The sequence below is a fragment of the Gigantopelta aegis genome, chromosome 12, assembly GCF_016097555.1.
Source record: "Gigantopelta aegis isolate Gae_Host chromosome 12, Gae_host_genome, whole genome shotgun sequence".
In the NCBI taxonomy this organism is placed as follows: Eukaryota; Metazoa; Mollusca; class Gastropoda; order Neomphalida; family Peltospiridae; genus Gigantopelta; species Gigantopelta aegis.
In genome coordinates, this window is record NC_054710.1 from 38,939,849 (window position 1) to 38,963,517 (window position 23,669).

A 23,669-nucleotide genomic window follows, 5' to 3' on the forward strand; every position below is an offset into this window, starting at 1 on the left:
AGACTTTCTTTGTTGTCATCACTCTTCTTGGTGATTAGGTTATCAAATCTAACCAAGTTACCTCTTCATCCAGAACCATCAGATTGTCATCAATCTTTTAAAACGATGTCGCACAAAGTGTCAAAACTCTAATGACATCTTCCCGGATTCCGCGACGTCAAGCTATCGGCCCATCTTCCTTTTGTCTCACGATTCTTGGAAACGTCATTAATTTTCATAAAATGCCATAAGGTCCGTAACATTTTCTTTCTTGATCAAAATTTTCAATTTTTTTTTTTTTCGCCAGTGCAGTGCTAATTTGACTGAGATTCCGAGACTAAGATTTATGTGCAATTAAGTATTGATGTAATAATGTTGGCAGATAAAGTGAGTTCGCTCCCGCATTCAATACAAGACTCGTCTACAAGACTGCCAGGAGATTAAGTTAATCAGACGATTTGTTGTGTTAGTGGTTTATGGTTGTCAAAACCATAGTAAACATTGTTAGGATTTTTTGTTGTTGACAAACCTACATTTAGCAGAGATCCTTGTCATGGTTTAACTGTCAATAGTATCATTATTGTCAATGGTTTATTGTTGACAATACAATATTGGTGATTTATTACAGATTGGGTACATGTGCCAAACTGTTCGTTCGTTCGTTCATCCATCAATTTATCCATCCATCCATCCATCCATTTCTCCATCCATCCGTCCATCCATCCGTCTATTAATCTATCCATCTATCCATCCATCCATCCATCCATCTATTCATCCGTCCGTCCGTCCGTCCGTCCGTCCATCCATCCATCCATCCATCCATCCATCCATCCATTTCTCCATTCATGTCTAACAGGTGCTGGGGTACTGATAAGCATTCCTTTTCATTGGTATTGTAAGATAATTTGAGTTTATTAAAAAAAACATTTCTCTGGTGTCAGTACTCCATCCATCCACCCTTCCATCTTTCCATCCATCCCATCCATCCATCCATCCATCCATCCATCCATCCATCCATCCATCCATCCATCCATCCATCCATCCATTCATTCATTCATAACAGATTGTCAGGGCTAGCTCTGTGTGAGCAAAACATTTTGCCAAATTGTTTATTAAACTTACAAAATTGCAGAATTCAAGTTATTTTCTAAAACATGTCAATTATTACATGAAATTATTTCGCGAAATTAAAATAAAATTCACCAACTGCTTTCAAAATTCACAATTGGCGAATTGGCAAGTGCCAGAGCTAGCCCTGGGTTGTGGTTAAACAATGTGCTGGGGTGCTGATAAGCATTCCTTTCATTGGTATTGTAAGATCACTTTGAGTTTATTAAAAGAACATTTCTCACTCTGGTGTCAGGTACTTCACACCCTAGACCGTGACCTATAAAACGCTACCACAAACACATTCCTCTTTTCCCTGTCAATTATTATGATATAAATTTTAATCAGACTATTAAAACATTCCACCTGAGTAGAGAAAAACAAATCCTGCAAAAGGCTGGTTATCAACTTGTTATCATGGGTCTGGAAACCGGTGCCCACTTCATAGAAAAATATACTTTGGGCTACACCTCGGAGATTGTGGAAATATTTTGCTAAGGATTATGGGATTAGACTAAGACAACAGTGCTGTTTGTTCAGGAAGGTCGTGATGACTTCTGCTTGACCTTAATGAGTCTCCAAGTCTTTCTTATCAGCTGGGAAGCCATGTTTATCATATTCAAATACTACTAACATGACGGCATATTCCAATTAATTATAATAGGCTTCAGAAGTGTGGGAGTTTTATCGATAACCTTAACGAAGGGCTCATGCAGTCGCCACTTGGAAAGGAGAGATTTATGGCCGTTTTAATTTGTCTGGAATGTTTAGAAAGTTGTTTCAGATTAAAGAAAGTGAAAACAGTCTTTTTATTGTAACCTTATGAACTTGTAGGAACTGCCACAACTCATGTTTTTGTCTGAAATTCCAAGTTTTTATTTTATTTTTTATTTAAAGGTACATGGTCATATTACAGTATTGTATGGTATTTCAATTTAAGACTTAAGTTTTTTCCTTTAATAGTAATTAGTGGCGGGACGTAGCCCACTGGTAGAGCCCTCGCTCGATGCACGGTCGGTCAAGGATCGATCCCTGTCGGTGGGCCCATTGGACTATTTCTCGTTCCAGCCAGTGCACCATGACTGACATATCAAAGGCCGTGGTATGTACTACCCTGTCTATGGGATGGTGCATATAAAAGATTACTTGCTGCTATTCGAAAAGAGTGGTCCATGAAGTGGCAACAGCGGGTTTCTTCCCTAAATATCTGAGTGGTCCTTAACCATATGTCCAACGCCAGTATAACCGTAAGTAAAATGTGTTGAGTGGGTCGTTAAATAAACCATTTCCTTCCTTAATCGTAATTATTTCACAACTGAAGGAATGAATGAATGTTTAATGGCACCCCAGCACAATGAACAAGTTGGCTGTTCAGTGTCAAACATGTAGATAAGTACAGGAAAAAAACGATGATCAAATCTACATATAAAATTTGAAATCATTTACCGTATATCTTCACCTGTAAGTCGATCTCGGCTATAAGTCGAGTCCCTAATTTCAAGCCCTGAAAACGTATTTTTTTATTGACCCGTTTATAAGTCGACCCATGAAAAACTACTTATAAATATTGAAATATTTCTTATTTTCAGCACATGAGAACAATAATATTTGAACAAAAGAAAATTATTTTACAAACTTCGGTTTTCACGTTTTGTACATCGCAATATGATCAAACTATTCCAATCAAACTATCATTATTACATAGCATCAAAACGAAATATTCCTTTAGTAGAGAGTGAAAGCTGTTTGACTGTTACTGTATAGTACTGTACAGATGGTTTTGTGCACAGACAACAACTTTATTTATAAACACTGACAACAGATCACTACGATAAAACTGAAAGTATCACGTTTTGCCGCCATATTAATACATGTAAGGAGGATAACTCTGGAAAGTACACTGGTTTTTGTACCAAATGATGTGTGTCCCTATTGCTCTAGATAAGTGAACTGCAGAGATCAGTCTATTTTAAGGGAAAGCTTAGTAATATTCATGAAGTTAATCACCGCCAAAACATTGTTTGAACAACCATTAATGCCAGTGACCAGATTTCAAAATAAACTCAGGCAACAGGTAGTTAGTATTGTTTACATTTTTACTATTAGTTATGACTGTTAATTTAACTAAGTGGACTGTTGTCTTGGCATGTGAGTGAGATCGTACGCCTTTTCGCATAACCAAAACCGTTCTAATGCCAAAAAAAATAGGTTATAAAAAATAAATGTGTCAAATTAACATATTTGAGTATAAATACATGGCATACTTCAACAATAAAACTTGTAAAATAATCCCCAAAACAGTAATATTTTTTGGTGAATTTTTTTTACCCTCTTATAAGTCGACCCCCCAAGTTATAAAATAATTTTTGGGTGAAAAAAATTCGACTTATAGGCGAAGATATACGGTAGTCCGTCGATTGGCCAGTCAATCAGTGAACCAATATTTATTGTAGAAAAATGCCCACATAAGAACATTACAAAATAGTTATATGCATGTTACAAGGGATATGCAATTTAAAGGTAAAACTACATCATGTATTGGGCTTTCAATCTTGAGGTGCTTGCGTCACAGGATCGAACCACCTCTGTGGATCCATTCAGCTGATTGGGTTTTTTCTCAGGGGGGTAGGGGGCAGGGGGGGCAACTGTCCCCTAGTGCTGGAGCAAAACCTTAAATTCTGGCAAAAATCATAGAGACACTCGGGCAAAACGTGCTAACCTGAGACCTTTTTACCATTCATTTCCATCATTTTAACCTCAAACTTAGTTGTAATCCATTTAAAACTGCGTAGTGATTTGTTTTAAACCCTATATAGCTGTTTGGCAGTAATGCAAATATGAATAAATGCTAAAAAAAAACCTGTCCTCCCTACAGAAATGGGAGCCTGTATGCCTATGCCTTTAAGGCAAAAAAAATCTCTTAGAAGATTTTTCAAACGTCTGTTAAGAATTCATTACATGGGTATTGCCTATGTGTGCATAATCAGTAATATTAGATGTACAAACACACACACAGATACAATCATCATTCTCTCACTCAAATCACTCATCTTTACCATTCTGCTACATTTATTTCAAATTAAAACCATTTAAAACCACTCGTGTGTTGAAGCAAAACAAGAAGGAAAAATTGTTTAAAAATCCATTTGTCAGAGCGATGGACATTACATACACGAAAATATCATTTAGCAGCGATCTTTTAATACGGGCGGTGCTGTTTCTAATGAAGCGCATCCAAGTGCCAAAACTTGCAACCAATTAAAACCTTTTTTTTCTGTTAGTGTGCGGTTCATTGGATTGTGCATTTCCATGGTTATGATATGTGTTTAAGTAGATTATTCTACGTTGAACATCTGCTGCCAACAATAAGCATTTTTTTGTAACATCACAATTTGTTTTTTTCATGCGTAGGTGCTGTTATCATGATACTTTCTGAAGCACACTGTCTCTGTGAGGGATGGGAAAGTAATTCAGTCATCACGGGAGAAAACGGATAATGTCATTCCATTGGGATTTTAATATAACATTTCATTTTTTTTTTAAATAAATTTTTATTAGTCATTTTTTACCTTTGGGGCCGGGATGTAGTTCAATGGTACAACGCTTGCCTGATGCGCGATCGATCTAGGATCGATTCACGTCGGTGGACCCATTGGGCTATTTCTCATTCCAGCCAGTGCTCCACAACTGGTGTAGCAAAGGCCGTGGACGGTGCATATAAAAGATCCCTTACTGTCAATCGAAAAGAGTAGCCCATAAAGTGGCAACAGCGGGTTTCCTCTCTATATATCTGTGTGGTCCTTAACCATATGTCTGACGCCATATAACCGTAAATAAAATGTGTTGAGTGGGTTAGTTCTTATTCTAGCCAGTACACCACAACTGGTATACATCAATGGCTGTGGTATGTGCTATCCTGTCTGTGGGATGGTGCATATAAAAGATTCCTTGCTGCTAACTGAAATGAGTCATCCATGAAGTGGCAGAAGCTTGTTTTTTTTATTACCTGTGTGGGTTTTAACCATATATCTTTTGTTTTTTTATTACCTGTGTGGGTTTTAACCATATATCTTTTGTTTTTTTATTTCTTGAATGGATTTAAATATGTATTGCTGTATAATGTTACCACACCCCCCCCCCCCCAAAAAAAAATTCTAAACATATGTCTAACGTCAAATAACCATGAATTAAAATGTGTTGAGTGCATCGTTAAATAAAACTCTTTTTTTTCTAGTTTCATTCCTTAGATCAAAGGAATTATATGTGTCCTCTTTCACAATTTTTACATTAATTAGTAATAAATTTGTACAAGCTAACTACACTGTAGCTGTTTTTCTGGTGGGAGTATTCCATATGGTGTCAGCAGGTTTCCTGTCTGTTTTAATGAATCAAGTGTTAAAATAACCATATGTTAGACACCAAATTGCCGCAGTTTAAAATGTGCTAAAATATATATATATATATACATTTTTTAAAGTAGCAAGTTGTACTCTTGTCTGAATATGGTAATGACTAACCACCAAATATATCCTCAACAACGAAAGTTTAGCAAATATCTTTTATGACGTCTGAATTTGCCATGGTTGAATAAACTTAACAGAAAACCAGGTCCTCCTGTTGTATTAAGGCAAAGGTTGGTGATAGTCTTATTCAACTTACCGTACTAGCACAACAACAATGCTATACGACCCTGAGTTATAACCTCCACTGCAGAATTATCTCCCCTTGCCGGATGTATAACCTACACCCGCGCATGGGTAGACAGTATATCCTCGTTGTTTTTGATTCTGCAGTCCTCCATTGCAGTCGTGTTCGAGTTCTGTAGTAAAGATTTTGTCAAATTATTTATTAATTTGTAATTTTGTTTTACTCTGTCATACAAGGTCTTTTGGGTAATTTACACAGGGGGTTAATGTCTGACACGGCTTCCTCGGGCTCCAACCGGTTGGTTGTATGTGCCGAGGGGGGTTGTCTTAAACGACTGCCCCAGTTTGATCAGCATTTGTTATGTCGTTCTTGTTGTTTTGAACGCCAGTGTCATATCTGTGTAAATTGGTCCCCCTCCACGTGGGGGAAGGCTAAGAAGCTGTCAAAATACGCCGAGCGAAAGAGAATGATTAGACGTGAACGGGATGGGCGGAGCACAGTGGCAACCTCCGGGGTCGTGCTCCATACCGATTTGCCGGCGGTCGGCAAGTCGGTGTCCAGTTCAAAGAGCTCGCGGACAAGTGGTAGGCGCAAGGGCGCCTCCTCGTCTGTTTGCCATCTTCATGGTGATACCAGTAAACCTGAAGCGCGAAAATATCATTTAGCAGCGATCTTTTAATACGGATGGTGCTGTTTTCTAATGAAGTGCAACCAAGTGCCAAAACTTGCAACCAATTAAAACCTTTTTTTTTCTGTTAGTGTGCGGTTCATTGGATTGTGCGTTTCCATGGTTATGATATGTGTTTAAGTGGATTATTCTACGTTGAACATCTGCTGCCAACACTAAGCATTTTTTTTGTAACATCACACATTTTTTTTCATGTGTAGATGCTGTTATCATGATACTTTCTGAAGCACATGGTCTCTGTGTGGGATGGGAAAGTAATTCAGTCATCACGGGAGAAAACGGATAATGTCATTCCATTGGGATTTTAATATAACATTTGATTTTTTTAATATATAAAGTTTATTATTAATTTTTGACCTTTGGGGCTGGGATGTAGTTCAATGGTACAATGCTCTCCTGATGCTCGATTGATCTCGGATCGATTCATGTCGGTGGACCCATTGGGCTATTTCTCATTCCAGCCAGTGCTCAACAACTGGTGCAGCAAAGGCCGTGGTATATACTATCTTGTCTGTGGGACAGTGCATATAAAAGATCCCTTACTGTCAATCGAAAAGAGTAGCCCATGAAGTGGCAACAGTGGGTTTCCTCTCTCAATATCTGTGTGGTCCTTAACCATATGTCCGACGCCATATAACCGTAAATAAAATGTGTTGAGTGCGTCGTTAAATAAAACATTTCCTTTCTTCCTTTTGACCTTTGAGAGGTGGAATCTGGCTCAGTTGGTAGAAAACTTGCCTGAGATGCTTGGGTCATAGGATCGAATCCCCACAGTGGACCTGATCTCTGATTGTGCTTTTCCTGAGACTAACCCCTCTGCTAAGCTTAGTACTTGTGATTTCACCTGTCAGGTATAATCAATATCAACCAGGGTGTTATAGTCTGTTTCAAATTACATATGTTTAGCAGTAAAATTGTAAATACATCTCATATTTCTATCTATAACAGGTCATTTATTGTCATTTTTTTTACCAGTTGTTTGAATGCCGTAACAGGTCATGATAATACTGACACATTTTTATGGTTTTTATTCCAGGGATTTTCATAGCTAATATATAAGACTGGAAAATCACCTGGGTATAATTTTGATTAGTACTTTAGTTGTCTGCTTTTTGCCTAAGATTGTCATACCTATAGCCATGGTTTTTGGATCTTGCCGAATTGCCTTGCTTTACCTAATGGCACTGCAGTACTAAATTGCATTACCCTCCCAAATCACTTTGCTGTGCTCTTTTGCATTGTATAATTGTCTTGCTTAATTGCCTAACTTTGGTTTGCCTAATTACTGCTCCAAATATATTTCACTAATAATAATTTTTAAAAATACATTAATTTTTTTTGTTTAATGTTGACCCTTTTTTTCTAGGTAGGGTGTGTTTCCCGGAAATATTTTATTCCTGAATAGATATAATTATATAAAATGTATATGTGTAAAATAATGTTACTAATAATGTCTAGATAATGTAAGGAAGGAAGAAATGTTTTATTTAACGATGCACTCAACACATTTTATTTACGGTTATATAGCGTCAGACATATGGTTAAGGACCACGCAGATTTTGAGAGGAAACCCGCTGTCGCCACTACATGAGCTACTCTTTCCGATTAGCAGCAAGGGATCTTTTATTTGCGCTTCCCACAGGCAGGATAGCACAAACCATGGCCTTTGTTGAACCAGTTATGGATCACTGGTCGGTGCAAGTGGTTTACACCTACCCATTGAGCCTTGCGGAGCACTCACTCAGGGTTTGGAGTCGATATCTGGATTAAAAATCCCATGCCTCGACTGGAATCTGAACCCATTACCTACCAGCCTGTAGACCGATGGCCTAACCACGACGCCACTGTGGTATGTGATATGTGATTTTCACAGTAATGTGTTACTGTCTGCAGGGCATACTTTCACAGTAATGTGTTACTGGCTGCAGGGCATATTTTGACAGTAATGTGTTACTGTCTGCAGGGCATACTTTCACAGTAATGTGTTACTGGCTGCAGGGCATATTTTGACAGTAATGTGTTACTGGCAGCAGGGCATACTTTCACAGTAATGTGTTACTGGCTGCAGGGCATATTTTCACAGTAATCTGTTACTGGCTGCAGGGCGTACTTTCACAGTAATGAAATCTTTTGTTAATAATCGGCAAGCAGGGCGGGTGTGCACCAGTGCACCTGTTAATTATTTACTGCAATAATCAGTTAACCAGTTGCATCGCTTCTAGCAGAATGCTGATCATGCATGATGGCGGTAACCCGTCTTGTTGGTGCAGTGTTGTTAGGTCACAGAACGCGATAAGGTCTAGGATCGATCCCCGTCAGTAGACCCATTGGGCTAGTTTGTGTTCCAACCAGAGCTCCCCAACTGTCTGTGGGATGCTGCATATAAAAGATACCTTGCTGTTAATTGAAACCTTCCCCCTTCACCCTCCCCACCCCTTTCCTGTCCTGGATGGAGGAACCGGCTAAGGCCAACACCTGTGCCGAGGACAGGCGTGCGCTACAACAGCTTGCTCTGAATGTGCACGTAAAACTCTCTGACCTGACCTGACCTGACCTGACCTGAAACTTGTAGCCCATTTAGTCATATGTCACCTGGGGATGGGTTGTGGCCCAGTAGTTAAGTGCTCGCCTGAGGTGTGGTTGGTCTAGGATAGATCCCCGTTCATGGGCCCATATGTGATTATTTCTCATTCAGTTCGCCATGACTGGTATATCAAAGAATGTGGTATGTACTGTCCTATCTGTATGATGCTGCTAATGGAAAAAATGTAGGGGATTCCTCTCTAAAACTACGTTAGAATTACCAAATGTTTGATATCCGTTAGCTGATGATTAATAAATCAATGTACTCTAGTGGTGTCGTTAAACAAAACAAACTTTAACTTCAACTTTAGATCCCCATCAGTTGGCCATTGGGTTAGTTCTTATTCTAGCCAGTACACCACAACTGGTATACATCAATGGCTGTGGTATCTGCTGCCATGGCTGTGGTATGTGCTATCCTGTCTGTGGGATGGTGCATAAAAAAGATCCCTTGCTGCTAATTGAAATGAGTCGTCCATGAAGTGGCAGCAGCTTGTTTTTTTTATTACCTGTGTGGGTTTTAACCATATATCTTTTGTTTTTTTATTACCTGTGTGGGTTTTAACCATATATCTTTAGTTTTTTTATTACCTGTGTGGGTTTTAACCATATATCTTTAGTTTTTTTATTACCTGTGTGGGTTTTAACCATATATCTTTTGTTTTTTTATTACCTGTGTGGGTTTTTTTATTACCATATTTTTAACCATCTTTTGTTTTTTTATTACCTGTGTGGGTTTTAACCATATATCTTTAGTTTTTTTATTACCTGTGTGGTTTTTAACCATATATCTTTTGTTTTTTTATTACCTGTGTGGTTTTTAACCATATATCTTTAGTTTTTTTATTACCTGTGTGGTTTTTAACCATATATCTTTAGTTTTTTTATTACCTGTGTGGTTTTTAACCATATATCTTTAGTTTTTTTATTACCTGTGTGGTTTTTAACCATATATCTTTAGTTTTTTTATTACCTGTGTGGTTTTTAACCATATATCTTTTGTTTTTTTATTACCTGTTTTTTTAACCATATATTACCTGTGTGGTTTTTAACCATATAATTTTTGTTTTTTTTATTACCTGTGTGGTTTTTAACCATATATCTTTTGTTTTTTTATTACCTGTGTGGTTTTTAACCATATATCTTTTGGTTTTTTTATTACCTGTGTGGTTTTTAACCATATATCTTTAGTTTTTTTATTACCTGTGTGGTTTTTAACCATATATCTTTAGTTTTTTTATTACCTGTGTGGTTTTTAACCATATATCTTTTGAGTTTTTTTTATATTTTTGTTTTTTTATTACCTGTGTGGTTTTTAACCATATATCTTTTGTTTTTTTATTACCTGTGTGGTTTTTAACCATATATCTTTTGTTTTTTTATTTCTTGTATGGATTTAAATATGTATTGCTGTATAATATTACCCCCCCCCCAAAAAAAAAAAAAAATTCTCTTTTCAACTAGCAACAAGGGATCTTTTATATGCACCATCCCACAGACAGGATAACACATACCATGGCCTTTGACATACTGTCGTGGTGCACTGGCTGGAGTAAAAAATAGCCCAATGGGCCCACCAATGGGGATCAATCCCAGACCGACCGCGCATCGAGCGAGCGCTTTACCACTGGGCTACATCCCGTCCCCTAATGGAGAATAGTAGCAGGTTTCCTCTGAAAACTACATGTCAGAATTACCAAATGTTTCAGCCAGTGCATCACGACTGGTATATCAAAGGCCGTGGTATGTGTTATCCTGTCTGTGTGATGGTGCATAAAAAAATCCTTTGCTACTAATGGAACAATGTAACAGGCTTCCTCTCTGAGATTATATGTCAAAATTACCAAATGTTTGACATCCAGTAGCCAATGATTAATAAACCAAGTGGTGTCGTTAACCAAAACAAACTTTAAAAATCTGAGTACTACATCTGAATGACAAGGAAGGAAGGGAATGTTTTATTTAACGATGCACTCAACACATTTTATTTACGGTTATATGGCATTGGACATATGGTTAAGGATCACACAGATATTGAGAGAGGAAACCCGCTGTCGCCACTTTATGGGTACTCATTTCGATTATCAGCAAGGTATCTTTTATATGCACCATCCCATAGACCTGAATGACGAGCTCATATCTGTACAAGATGAATCCAAAAGATGTTTTCTCATGGTTATGATAGTGTAGTTGTAATAACTGGCTTCAATACAAATATTTTAAAATTAAATTTTTATGTTTTCCTCCCCCAACAAACCAATACTAAAACCTGAACTTTGTTTTAATAATCTGTTTTTAAAACATTAAAATAAAAGTACAATGTACTATATCTACGTGACAACTTCGTATCTGCATAAGATGAGTCCAAAAGATGTTTTGACAAGTTTGTTACAGTGTTAATAGTAACTGTCTTCATAAAAAATAAATAAATTAAATTACATTTTTTTATGTTTCCCACCTCCGACAAACCAGTAACAAAACCTGAACTTTTTAAAATATCTATTTTTAGTAAATAGCACCCCCCCCCCCCCCCCCCCCCCCCCCCCCCAATCATCATTATGTGGGGTTTTTTTGGGGGGATTTGTTGTTCTAGATCGGTGGTGAATAATCAGCGACGTTTACGCAGTGTGTTTGTTAGCCACTTTGCTTTATTGAAAAACCATGTCATATAAAATGTAAAAAATCCTCTTCCGTTGTCTATATTGATTTACCAAGTGCTTGGAAGGCTTTCCTGCAGGAAATTTAATTGCTTGTTTTCGGAGTCTTGGAAATACTAGCATCACAGGTTCATTTACCTACTGGGCAAGCCCACAGGTATTTACAATGCGAAGGGATTTGGAAAACAAGGCCAGGGCCCCGTTCCACGAAGCGATCATAGCGCTAAGATCACCTTAAGGGCATAATGCTGTTATGCACATACGATGATCTTAGGGCTAAGATCACTTCGTGGAACGGGCCCCAGATATATTTAGGTGGAGTTTGAGGGCATGTTCTTCTAGAAAATGGTAGTGAGGTAGTGTTTGAGGCATGGTCTTCCAGGAGAATGTGAACTTTTGAATGACATATAAAATGTGATGTTGAGGCATTTGGAACACCAAAATAAACTAGTGTTTAATGATGTAGTGTGACCATTTTTAAAGGTTATTATAACGAGCTAAAAATGCTTACAGGTCTGTTGAGTTACTTCTGAGATAGTTAATTATACACTTGCACTACCAATCTGTCATTAATAGCATGGACTGTCAAATGTCATTTGAATCCAGTACACTAGGTTCAAATCCCATCAATGTATACTTATTGGTTTTAATTAGTCCCCTACAGGTCCCAACCGGAGGGGACTATAGATTTTGTCTGTCTGTTCATCTGGCTGTCTTTCAGTCCATCCATCCATCTATCCATCCATCCATCCATCCATCCATCCATTCATTTGCCTGTCTGTCCTCATATAAACCGGCGTCGTGGCAGGCCATCGGTCTACAGGCTGGTAGGTACTGGGTTCGGATCCCAGTCGAGGCATGGAATTTTTAATCCAGATACCGACTCCAAACCCCGAGCGAGTGCTCTGCAAGGCTCAATGGGTAGGTGTAAACCACTTGCACCGACCAGTGATCCATAACTGGTTCAACAAAGGCTATGGTTTGTGCTATCCTGCCTGTGAGAAGCACAAATAAAAGATCCTTTGCTGCCTGTCATAAAAGAGTAGCCTATGTGGCGACAGCGGGTTTCCTCTAAAAAAATCTGTGTGGTCCTTAACCATATGTCTGATGCCATATAACCGTAAATAAAATGTGTTGAGTGCGTCGTTAAATAAAACACTTCTTCTTCTTTGTCCTCATATAATTTACTGGACTTTGGTTTTGCAGTGTCTTAAGATATTGAGCTGACATATCGTTATATGACTTTCATGTGAAATTACACCTTTTTCACAGAGTTATGGGCTCTTTTAACTTCAGAGATATGAACATTTGTTGGGATTGGTAGGGGACTCACAGAATGCATGTTGCATGTATACCAATTGTTTGACACCCTTCTTCTTCTGCGTTCAAACACTGATGGTTACGGCTCTTAATTTAGATCAGGATTTGTATGTCCCTGATGAACTGTGTGGTGTTGATCAGTTTACATTTGGTTCCCCATAGCTTGTCTCTAAAGTACATCAGTGTTGGTGTATTCTTTCGGTGGTGTATGTAGGACACTCTTGTAGTATGTGCTCTGGATCTTGTGTTCCTGTACCACAAGGACATTCCATGGATGGTGAAATTTTGAGGCGATGCATATGGGACAGTAGGTAACAATGGTTCAGACATCCAATAGCCGATGATTAATAAATCAATGTGCTCTAGTGGTGTTGTTAAACAAAACAAACTTTTTTCTTGTTGCATGTATAAACGTATAGTTGGGAAAGTTTTATGTATTAAATAAATCATAAAAGAAAACTAGAAAAGTTACTAGTCTATGTAAAAAACAGAAAACATTAGGCCCCTAGCCCCATTGTTTGAGATCCATGTGACTGAAAATTATGCAATATTTACGGCCAATTCAATTGGTCATATGCTCTGAAAACCAGCATCAAATATCACCAGGCAGGCTCCGACATGGAACCCACAAGGCAGAAGAGAAAGAGGCCGCCCAAAGAAGACATGGCAAAAGGACCTGCAAGTGGACACCTGGAGGCAGCTTAAAACCAGAGGCCAGGACAGACAACTCTGGAAAACTGTAGTCAATGGACTATTGAATGAATGGATATTTACCGACACCCCAGCACGAAAAATACATCGGCTGTTGGGTGTCAAACTATGGTAATGCAAACAAATAAGGTGATGATCAACATCAATGTAAGAATTCAAGATTTAACTAAAAACAGTGCAAAGGACTGTGCAAAAACACATATATCACAGATAGATACTGACTTTTACTCAAAATTTCAATTTTGTGCTGTATTGGCCATTCTCAAAGAGAATGTTACACCCCTGCACCACGGTGAGGTTACAGCACACGGAGGGGTTAATGGACTATGCCCTAGAAGGGACGATGGACATAAGTAAGTAAATGGCTAATTCAGAAAGACAAACTGTAGCATAAATGTGTTGGAAGCAATTTAGTGGGCTTGGTGGAGAATTGGCCCTTCCAACTGAAGAAGAAGAAGTTTGTTTTGTTTAACGACACCACTGGAGCACATTGATTAATTAATCATCGGCTATTAGATGTCAAACATGATTATTTTGACTTGTAGTCATCGGAGGAAACCTGCTACAGTTTTCCTAATGCAGCAAGGGATCTTTTATATGCATTTTCCCATAGACAGGAAAGCACATGTCACGACCTTTGTCCACTTGTGGTGCACTGGTTGGAATGAGGAAAAAACCCTATCAGTTGAATGGGTCCACCGAGATGGTTAGATCCTGCGATGCAAGCACCTCAAGCGAGCACTCAACCGACCGAACTAAATTCCACCCACCCTCCAACCAAAAGGCAAAATAAAGTATTATATTATTAGCCTCTACAGTTGCTGGATCTTCAGAAAATTATGCATAATATGACTGCATAATTGTCACTTTGGAACATGTCTAACTGGCCTGGTAGACCACTGTGATATAAATGATACTCATCCCCAGCTGATTTTGATGAGAAGGCCAGTGTTGGGTTCTACACCTGGGAATACCGTAACTGTATTTAATGAGTTGTTACCATGTGACAGTGTTAAGTGACATACATTTCACACAGTTGTTAGTTTGTTTATAGGTCTGCATAACGATTGCCGTGCTTTTAAATTATATACATCCGTGGCAATTTGAAGTTGCTTTGTATGAGGAAAAGAGTCTTGGTTTCTACCCATGGGACTTCTGTACACATGTATGTGTTTTTTCCTATTATGTCAAGTGTTAAGTGATATAAATTTCTCACAGTTGTTAGTTTGTTTATAGGTCTACATAATGATTACCGTGGTTTTAAACTATACTCATTCTTGGCAATTTGTACTTGCTTTATACGAGGAAACAAGTTGGTTTCTACCCCTGAGACTACAGAAACTATTTATTTTTAGTGTTAAGTGATATAAATTTCACAGTTGTTGGTTTGTTTATAGGTCTACATAGGCTAACGATTGCCATGCTTTTAAACTATATACATCCGTGGCAATTTGTAGTTGCTTTGTACAACAAAAACTGTATTTTTTTTTTTTCCCAACATGTCAGGTGTAAAGTGATATAAATTTCACACAGTTGTTATTTTGTTTACAGGCCTACATAATGATTGTCGTGCATTTGGTTGTTTCATTATGCGACTTCTGTTTTAGCCACTTAACGATATTGTGAGAGAGAAAAAACCTCAAGGGTTCAAAATAGCTGTTGAAAGATCCGATACAATCGAGGTAATCACGTTATTATACTTCACCATCCACGCAAACTTTGCCAATAAGTCACCGGGTTCAAAGAAAGCCTGCTCATAATTGCCTATAAATAGTTGATTAGAAAGTAGTCCTTTTCCCAGGCCGTTTCAGAAAATTGGTTTCTTACAACACAGAACTGGCCTCGGCGGTGTAATGGTTATGAGCCATCAGAACTGGCCTCGACGGTGTAATGGTTATGAGCCATCAGAACTGGCCTCGGCGGTGTAATGGTTATAAGCCATCAGAACTGGCCTCGGCGGTGTAATGGTTATGAGCCATCAGTTCTGGCCTCGGCGGTGTAATGGTTATAAGCCATCAGAACTGGCTTCGGCGGTGTAATGGTTATAAGCCATCAGTTCTGGCCTCGGCGGTGTAATGGTTATAAGCCATCAGAACTGGCCTCGGCGGTGTAATGGTTATAAGCCATCAGAACTGGCCTCGGCGGTGCAATGGTTATAAGCCATCAGAACTGGCCTCGACGGTGCAATGGTTATAAGCCATCGACGGTGCAATGGTTATAAGCCATCAGAACTGGCCTCGGCGGTGCAATAGTTATAAGCCATCAGACGTAACATTATAGATATGGATGGGATATAGCCCAGTGGTACAGTACTTGCTTGATGCGCAGTCGGTCTACAATCGATCCCTGTCAGTGGGCCCATTGGGCTATTTCTCATTCTAGCCAGTGCACCATGACTGTGTTATGTATGTGCTATCCTGTCTGTGGGATGGTGCATATAAACGATCCCTTGCTACAAATAGAAAAATATAGCAGATTTCGTCAAAGACTATATGTCAGATTTACCACATGTTTGACATCCAATAGCCGATGATTAATAAATCAATGTGCTCTAGTGGTGGTGTTAAACAAACATTATAGGTACTGGATTATGGTCCCAGCTCCCACCCAGAATAAATTTTAATGACTCACTCGGGAGGGGTTTTGGCAACTACATCGATTTCTCTCAAACTAACCATTAACAACTAATCACTAATCTCAGCTCTAGACAGACAGCTGAGATAAGCGAGGTGTGTGCCCAGGACAGCGTGCTTGAACCATGATTGTGAGCGCTAATACATCAAAGGTCGAGGTATGTATTATCCACCTGTTGTGGTTTGAGAGTCAAGGACTGGGATGTGAAGCTAGATAGCCAAAAAAAGGGACCAGACCTGCTGCCAGCTATTTGTACTATTCACGGGATGAGACGTAGCCCAGTGGTAAAGCGCTCGCTTGATGCACAGTCAATTTGGGATCGATCCCTGTCAGTGGGCCCACTGGGCTATTTCTCGCTCCAGCCAGTGCACCACGACTGGTACATCAAAGGCCATAGTATGTGCTATCCTGTCTATGGGATGGTGCATATAAAAGATCCCTTGCTGCTAATCGAAAAGAGTAGCCCATGAAGTGGCGACAGCAGGTTTCCTCCTTTGATATCTGTGTGGTCCTTAACCATATGTCTGACGCCATGTAACCGTAAATAAAATGTGTTGAGTGCGTCGTTAAATAAAACACTTCCTTCCTTGTACTATTCACATTTAATACATTTTCAGAAATCTTTTTCTAATATTTGAGTTTTAGAGAAACAAATTCCATTTATTTTATTGCTGTTGGCGTGTCTAGGAGGTGGTGCCACAATAATATTTTTTTTTTTTTTTAAATGGAATTCAAAGCAGAAAAGGAAAGATTGAAATGGGGTTTAAAAAACCCCATAAACAATTGTTTTTATGTTTGGCCTAAGTTACTTAATGATTCAGTAATAAACATGTGCATGCTGTACCATTTTTGTGTGTGTTTTTATCCACTTAATTCACATCACATAAGACCGGCCTCAGTGGTGTCGTGGTTAGGCCATCAGTCTACAGGCTGGTAGGTACTGGGTTCGGATCCCAGTCGAGTCATTGGATTTTTAATCCAGATACTGACTCCAAACCCTGAGTGAGTGCTCTGCAAGGCTCAATGGGTAGGTGTAAACCACTTGCACCAACCAGTGATCCATAACTGGTTCAACAAAGGCCATGGTTTGTGCTATCCTGCCTGTGGGAAGCGCAAATAAAAGATCCCTTGCTGCTAAAGAGTAGCCCATGAAGTGGCGACAGCGGGTTTCCTCTCAAAATCTGTGTGGTCCTTAACCATATGTCTGACACCATATAACCGTAAATAAAAAATGTGTTGAGTGCATCGTTAAATAAAACATTTCTTTCTTTCTTTCTTTCACATCACATAAAGGGGAGTAGGATAATCACTTCATGCAGTGCGACAGATGCACACACAAGTAGCAGTTTATTTATTAACTCATCTAGTTTGGCCTGCGCCGAGTGCTAAGTTATTAGGTTTGATAACAATGAATATAAACGCGATAATTGGCTATAAATTGTAAAAATTGTAAACATTTTCTTGTAGTTACAGGTAGGTCGTGAGATTGAAAGTAATAAATATGAGGTCATGAGCTAAATATACTAAATATGTGGTAATTGGTTATAAATTGTAATAATCCATGAACATTTTCATGTTGTTGGGACGTAAATTTAAAAATAATATAATGCAGTTGTGATAATAGGTTATATAGACTTTAAAAGCTGTAACTGTTGTCACGAAATATTCCTTTGTAGTGTAAATGAAAGAAAGAAAGAAAGAAATGTTTTATTTAACGACGCACTCAACACATTTTATTTACGGTTATATGGCGTCAGACATATTGTTAAGGACCAAACAGATACAGAGAGGAAACCCGCTGTCGCAACTTCATGGACTACTCTTTTAAATTAGCAGCAAAGGATCTTTTATATGCACCATCCAAAAGACAGGATAGTACATACCACGGCCTTTGTTACACCAGTTGTGGAGCACTGGCTGGAATAAGAAATATTCCAATGGGACCACCAGCACAGAACAGCACAGCACATACAATGATCTTTGATTTACCATTCATAAGGTACTGATAGGCAACACATTTAATATTAGCATGTATCAAAAGCTGCAGAAAACCAGCAAGATGGATCCAATTGGATTTTGCCTCTGGTGCTGCAGAGAGAGATGGAGGAAGTTTACAGCTGAGAGATTTGAAAGAAATGTTTGTTGACATTGCCCCACATTAAGTGGGAAGTTTATAGTCCCTAAGACTTGAGTCGATCACACCACATCAGTTTAACACCGATCACTGCAGCATTTGAGAGTTGTGAAGTGCTTGGTACAGCTAAAGAGTTGTTAAATAGTCGCAGGAAGCGAGTAATTTGCAGATGAATGGGCCGTGTTTAGGAAGAACAAACAGTTTAAAACGTTAGCTGACACGGCAATCGTAAAGAATGTGATGGTGATGAATACAATGCAATTGTTAGGACATCGTGTGGCTTTAAGAAGAAGACTATTGCCACTATATAGTGACAGCTGCGGTGGATTGGTACAACCGGCCTCAGTGGTGTCGTGGTTAAGCCATCATACTTAAGGCTGGTAGGTACTGGGTTCGCATCCTGGTACCAGCTCCCACCCAGAGCGAGTTTTAACGACTCAATGAGTAGGTGTAAGACCACTACCCCCTATTCTCTCTGACTAACCAACAACAATTAACAACTAAGCCATTGGCCTGGACAGACAGCCCAAATGGATGAGGTGTGTGCCCAGGACAGCGTGCTTGAACCTTAATTGGATATAAGCACAAAAATATGTATAAATCAAAATGCTTGTAGTATTAAAGGGACATTCCTGACTTTGCTGCATTGTAAGATCTTTTCGACTAATAAAATATTTCTACAATTAAACTTACATAATAAATATATTTTCTTGTTTAGAATATAAGTGGCTGCATATTCAATGTGTTAATGGTTGTCTTAATATTTGTAAGAAGCCCAAACTGGATTTTGTCTTCAAATAATTTTGTACGTACGAAAAAACTATATTTTAGGAAATAAGATGACATTTAACCTAGTACAAATATAAGAACAATCAGAAACACATTTAAGATACAGCCACTAATATTTTATGCAGAAAAATATATTTGATATGTAATTACAATCATTGAAAAGTTTCTGTCAGTCGATAACATCTTAAAATGTGCAGCAAACTCAGGAATGGCCCTTTAACTGATTGAGTTAGTTAACTGCATGTTGACAATGTATTACAAAGCAAATCAATGGAATCAAAATAAGAGTGGTCCTAGAAAGTCTTCATATACATGACCTTGTGTATACAGTGAAACCCCTCTAAACCGGACACATTTAGAACCAAGTAAAAAGTTGGGTTTTAAGGGATGTCCAGTTTAGAGAGGTTCTGTTCTGTACTCTTACATCTTAGTGGCGTAGTGGTTAGGCCATCGGTCTACAGGCTGGTAAGGACTGGGTTCGGATCCCAGTCGAGGCATGGGATTTTTAATCCAGATACCGACTCCGAACCCTGAGTGAGTGCTCTGCAAGGCTCAATCGGTAGGTGTAAACCACTTGCACCAACCAGTGATCCATGTAGTGGTGACAGCGGATTTCCTCTCAAAATCTGTGTGGTCCTTAACCATATGTCTGACGCCATATAACCATAAATAAAATGTGTTAAGTGCGTTGTTAAATTTGTTTGTTTCTTTTTTTTACATAAAAAGGTTCCATGAAAAATGACAAATTTTGAGGGAATTCTAGAACACACAGAAGGAAGAAAAGAAATGTTTTATTTAACGACGCACTCAACACATTTCATTTACGGTTATATTGAGAGAGGATACCCACTGTTGCCACTTCATGGGCTACTCTTTTCGATTAGCAGCAAGGGATCTTTTATATGCACCATCCCACAGACAGGATAACACATACCACGGCCTTTAATATACCAGTTGTGGTGCACTGGCTGGAGCGAGAAATAGCCCAATGGGCCCACCGACGGGGATTGATCCCAGACGGACCGTGCATCAAGCAAACACTTTACCACTAGACTAAAGGAAATGTTTTTATTTAATGACGCACTCAACACATTTTAATTACGGTTATATGGTGTCAGACATATGGTTAAGGACCACACAGATATTGAGAGAGGAAACCCGCTGTCGCCACTTCATGGGCTACTCTTCGATTAGCAGCAAGGGATCTTTTATATGCACCATCCCACAGACAGGATAACACATACCACAGCCTTTGATATAACAGTTGTGGTGCACTGGCTGGAGCAAGAAATAGCTTAATGGGCCCACCAACGGGGATCGATCCCAAACCGACCGCGCATCAAGCGAACACTTTACCACTGGTCTACGTACACCCCCCAGAATATACTATGTATACACTGCACTAATTATTAACCAAACAGATCTGAGATAAGTACTTCCAGAAATTTGAACTCACATTTGATAGCTGGGTGACAATACTTAGATATAAATGTATTTAAAACATGCCTTTATTTATATTTGCCTGATTACTGTGCATCACAGTGACATTTCACGCACAGGTTTAGTGTTTCGCGCACAGATCTAGTATTTCACGCACTGCCTGCTCCACTGGATGTGCAACAAAGGAGTTGTGTGCAAATGTTTTGTTCAGCCATTAGTAATTGTGCAGCAGCACATTTGAATTGACGGCTGATCAATACGAGATAAACAATTAATTATTAAGCGACCTTTCTCTCTCGGGATAACTGGCTCAGGCTCGGGTCAGGTCAGGTCAAAAGAAGTATGAGAGGGCATATGTTTAAAAAAAAAAAAAAAAATCTTTTGTCCTTAAAGAAGGGTAAGAGGTGGAATGTAACTCTGGCAGAGCCCTCGCCTGATGTGCGATAGGTCGTAGGATGATTTGCCCTTAAGTTTTTTCGTATTCCATGGTCATGGTATATGCTATCCTGTGCATATAAAATATCTCTTGCTGATTTATTGCTAGGAGGAGCATATGTTATAGCGGTGGGTTTCTCTTTCTTCTGTCTGTCTGTCTGCCTCTCTCTATCTCTACATGTATCACTCTCTGTCCCTCTTTCTCTCTCTTCCCCCTTCTCTCTCTCTCCCTCACTCCCCTTCTCTATCTCTTTCTGTCTGTCCCTCTCTCTGTCCCTCTCTCTGTCCCTCTCTCTCTCTCTCTCTCTCTCTCTCTCTCTCTCTCTCTCTCTCTCTCTCTCTCTCCCTCTCCCTCTCCCTCTCCTACTCCCTCTCCCTCCTCTCCCCCTCCCTCTCCAACTCCCTCCCCTCTTCTCCTCCCCTCCCCATCCCCTCCCTCTCCCTCTCCTCTCCCTCCCCCTCTCTCTCCCTCTCTCTCTCTCTCTCTCTCTCTCTCTCTCTCCTCTCTCTCGCATCTTCTTACTCTCTCCCCTCTCCCTCCCTCCTGCAACCTCTCTGTCTATCTTTTCTCTTCCTCCCTCTCTCTCCTCCCTCTTTTCCCCTTCCCTCTCCTCTCCCCATCCATCTATTTCCTTTATTCACCTAACATCAGGAAGAAATGCTTTATTTAAATACACACTCAACACAGTTTACTTAGTTTTATGGCATTGGACATAACGTTGAGGACCACACACATATTGAGAGAGGAAACCTGCTGCCACCATGCAATGGTCTATTATTTTCAGTTGGCAGCAAGAGATCTTTTATATGCACCATCCCACATACAGGATAGCACATATCACAACCTCTGTTAAACCATTTGTGGAGCACTGGCTGGAATGAGAAATTGCCCATTGAGTCCACTAATGGGAATCGATCCTAGGGTGACCACACATGAGGCGAGCACTTTACCGTTGGGCCACATCCCACCCCCAACTGTTAGATATTCCTTACTCTTGATCTATATCAGTCTAGACTATACACTCATCGAGTAATCCAACTTAAGTGTCCATAACAGAAACAGAATCTCCTGCTGACATAGCTCTATCAGAAATGTTTTATTTAACGACACACTCAACACATTTTATTTACGGTTATATGGCATCAGACATATGTTAAGGACCACACAGATATTAAGAGAGGAAATCCTCTGTTGCCACTTCATGGGCTACTCTTTTCAATTAGCAGCAAGGGATCTTTTATATGCACCATCCCACAGACAGGATAGTACATACCACGGCCTTTGTTACACTAGTTGTTGAGCACTGGCTGGAATGACAAATAGCCCAATGGGCCTACCGATGGGGATCGATCCTAGATCCTAGATCGATTGTGCATCAGGCGAGCGCTGTACCACTGAGCTACGTCCTGCCCCAGCTCTACCATAGAGACACAGACAGACAGACAACACAAACCCCCCGTCACCATGTCAAAGAATGGGACAAGGAAAGGGGATTTTGTCTCTTAATATTGCTATTTATTATTTAACAGGTTCACTATTGAAAAATACATTAGTATCTGACATACAATATCAAAGTGATTCAAGTTCCCCAAAGCTTGCTTAAATGGATTATTGATACAGCCTGATGATCAATGGTGAAATTTCACCTGATACCCAACACAATAGTTTCCTGTAAAACGATCTGTGTTTTAAATGTCACTTTATCTTGTCATCTCTGGCGGTAGTGAGGTGGTTTGTTGCTGTTTATTCAAATCACAAAAGGTTGAACGTGTATGGGTGTGTATCACAAAGTTAAACACTATTGAGCACATTGATTAATTAATCATCGGCTGTTGGAGGTGAAACTGGATCATTCTGACGTAGGCTTCATTTAAAGTTGAAGTTTGTTTTGTTTAACGACATCACTAGAGCACATTGATTTATTAATCATCGGCTGTTGGAGATGAAACTTTGGATCATTCTGACATAGGCTTCAGTTAATGTTGGAGTTTGTTTTGTTTAACAACACCACTAGAGCATATTGATTAATTAATCATCGGCTGTTGGAGATGAAACTTTGGATCATTCTGACGTAGGCTTCAGTTAATGTTGGAGTTTGTTTTGTTTAACGACACCACTAGAGCATATTGATTAATTAATCATCGGCTGTTGGAGATGAAACTTTGGATCATTCTGACGTAGGCTTCAGTTAATGTTGGAGTTTGTTTTGTTTAACGACACCACTAGAGCATATTGATTAATTAATCATCGGCTGTTGGAGATGAAACTTTGGATCATTCTGACGTAGGCTTCAGTTAATGTTGGAGTTTGTTTTGTTTAACGACACCACTAGAGCATATTGATTAATTAATCATCGGCTGTTGGAGATGAAACTTTGGATCATTCTGACGTAGGCTTCAGTTAATGTTGGAGTTTGTTTTGTTTAATGACACCACTAGAGCATATTGATTAATTAATCATCGGCTGTTGGAGATGAAACTTTGGATCATTCTGACGTAGGCTTCAGTTAATGTTGGAGTTTGTTTTGTTTAACGACACCACTAG